The following is a 2,962-nucleotide window of genomic DNA, read 5'->3' as shown; positions in this document are numbered from 1 at the left end:
ATAGCCCAAAACCACACAAAGCGTTCTCAGTGCATTGGCCCAAAGTGAAAACCAGTGAGTGTAGTTTTAAATAGCCACGCTGAGCATAGTAATCTGTTGCCAATTTAAATCGATTAACTACATTACCCATCCAGCACCGCAAACAGGAAGTAACTTGTGTGAAAGTGAAACGCTCGAATTTCAAACACTTGCTGGAATATAGCCACGGATACTATCACTGACAACATTAATCATTACATCGCAACAGACCGTAAACAAGGTTTTATCAGCGTGACCAGAGTAACGGTTATTAAGCATGCATACAAATCGCACACATACACAGCGGCAGCGCAAACAGACAAACAAATTAAACCGAAGCTCAATGGATAGTAACAGCAAGCTTACCGGTGGCGCATCTCTCCTGACGAGACAACATGTCAAGCCTAGTACTCGCTTCCGCTTATAGCCCGAGCTTATTCATTACTAGATTTAATACACCTGTTGGGGCTTCAATCAGGTAAGTGAACCTCCCACCTATTATCCGCGTTAAGTTTATGCTGAACACCTGTGACGTAGTGAACGCGACAGCTAATAATAGATGACAAGAAAGCCAGAGCATTCTTTTGCCGGAGTCTTCTTGTGTAGCAGCCAGAGAAGACAACCGTCCTCGACTTCAGTGAAATGTGTTTCCGATGTTTATGTTGGAAGATGATATAGCATGTTTGTAATAGTAGGGCAGTTTTAATATCTGCTTGTGCATTGCATTGACAATCAAGGCATAATAAGTATAGATGCTGTTTGTATGACAATGCCCATGTTTTAATTTCAGGTAAATCATGATCCCCATAACTGAGCTGCGCTACTTTGTGGACACGCAACCTACATATCGCATCCTAAAGCCATGGTGGGACATGTTCACAGACTATTTATCGGTCGTAATGCTGATGATTGCAGTTTTTGGGGGCACGCTTCAGGTCACACAGGACAAGATTATCTGCCTGCCCTGCAAATGGGTAGTTAACAAGACCTGTAGGAAGTATTTCAATTCAACATTTTATGTGCCCTTGACCCTTGAACCCCAAGGAATCCAGTATGACCTTGATCGACACCAGTACAACTATGTCGATGCTGTGTGCTATGAAAACTGGTTTGGTAAGTATTTCCCATATTTGGTGCTGCTGCATACGCTCATCTTTCTGGCTTGCAACAACTTCTGGTTCAAGTTCCCTTGGACGAGCTCTAAACTGGAACATTTTGTGTCTATCCTCCTGAAATGTTTTGACTCGCCATGGACCACACAAGCTCTGTCTGAAACTGTCGTGGAGGAAAGCGATCCCAAAGCACTGGTGAAAATGAATGGCTCCTTCGATAAGAAGGCTTCATATGTTAGCGAAGACGTTGAAGCGAGTGTTCCCATGCTGTCAGCAACCAGATCTCTTATTGAACAAGGAATCGTGGACCACTTTCGAATTCACGTTGAAGAAGGGAATATAGTCTACCGACTCTACATCCGACTATCATCAAAGTTGTTAAGTTTATCCTTATTATCTGCTATACCGGCTACTATGTACACAATATTCAGTTCAGCGTCGACTGCAATATGGACATCGAGAGTCTGTCTGGTTATCGTATGTACAACTGTGCCCATCCCTTGGCCACTCTCTTCAAGATTTTAGCCTGCTTCTACATTAGTCTAGTTATCGTGTATGGCATGATCTGTGTATACACCCTCAGCTGGATGCTTCGACCTTTGTCTTCATGCTGCATATGATTGACCAGTATGACCCCCTGTATTCCAAGCGAGGGACTTTGGAAAAGCTTCGGCAGAGGATCACCAAAAACTCCCAAGAGAAGTTGGAGCTCCACCAATTCATGCTCACTGGGATTCCAGACACAGTCTTTGACTTGGTGGAGTTGGAAATTCTTCCTGATGTCACCATCCCACCAATCATTGCCCAGCTTACTAACCTCAGAAAGGTGCTGTACCACACACCAGCAATAATAGAGGCTCCAGCGCTCGCATTTCTGAGAGAGAACCTGAAATCTTTGCACATCAAGTTCACCGACATAAAGGAGATTCTACAGCTTGAAGAATTTAAGCGAGTTGCACCTTACTGGGAACCTTAGTGCTGACAACAATCGTTACATCGTCATTGACGGTTTACGAGAGTTGAAGCGACTAAAGGTTTTGAGACTGAAAAGTAACTTAACAAAGCTGCGTCAGGTGGTCATGGATGTTGGAATGCGCCTCCAGAAGCTGTCCATCAACAACGAAGGTACCAAGCTGATGGTGCTCAACAGCTTCAAGAAGATGGTGAACCTGTCCGAGCTAGAGCTTGTCCGCTGCGATCTGGAGCAGGAAAAAACAGCCATGTTTGCTAAATGATGCAAAAAGAGTGGCAAAAAAACTCCAACTCAGTCCCCATCTCACTCCAAAACGTGCCCATCATCTGATCAAGAGCATCCAGTCAAACATCAAGTAATACCTACATATTTTAAATGGCTACTTTTTTTTTTCATTATGCTATTTTTATGCAAATATTAATGACACAGAGATACTAATAATGTGTGTCCATCTTTAGATCATCCACAGAAAGGATTGTATGTTAATGCAAGAGATTGGACAGTCAAGCTGGAGAGCCTTCAAGCCGAGAAACTCGACTTGAGTAAGAAATTCTCAAAAATGAGAATCTAAGAGCACTAAATATATATCTGCCACATGGTATTATTTTTTTTCTTTCATATATCTGTATTTCTGTCTATCCATCTATATGTCATTTTATCTGTCAGTGTGGTTGTCGGTTAGTAATAATACAAAAAAAAATGTATTTATTTATATTTTATTTTTTAAAGAAATTCTTCCAATGCTCAAGTGCATGAACCAGGAAACTCTTGTTTATCAACAACCACAAGAGAATTCAAGCCAGAAAAATCCCCCTGAAAAGGTAAATACAAATATATTTGTTTGTTTATATAGCCTATA

At 41.8% G+C, this 2,962-nt stretch overlaps 1 pseudogene across 1 annotated transcript; it reads left to right on the top strand.

Annotated features, from left to right (window-relative positions):
* Positions 1-815: 815 nt before the first annotated feature.
* LOC306994762 (volume-regulated anion channel subunit LRRC8A-like) lies at positions 816-2,365 on the top strand (annotated as a pseudogene). Its single transcript has one exon. The product of its transcript is annotated as a volume-regulated anion channel subunit LRRC8A-like (transcript).
* The last annotated feature ends 597 nt before the right edge of the window (positions 2,366-2,962 follow it).

The sequence above is a fragment of the Phoxinus phoxinus genome (genome assembly GCF_949152265.1).
Source record: "Phoxinus phoxinus genome assembly, chromosome: 3".
NCBI lineage: Eukaryota > Metazoa > Chordata > Actinopteri > Cypriniformes > Leuciscidae > Phoxinus > Phoxinus phoxinus.
Note: the sequence above shows the minus strand (reverse complement) of the source record. Positions and strands in the feature narration are given on the sequence as shown.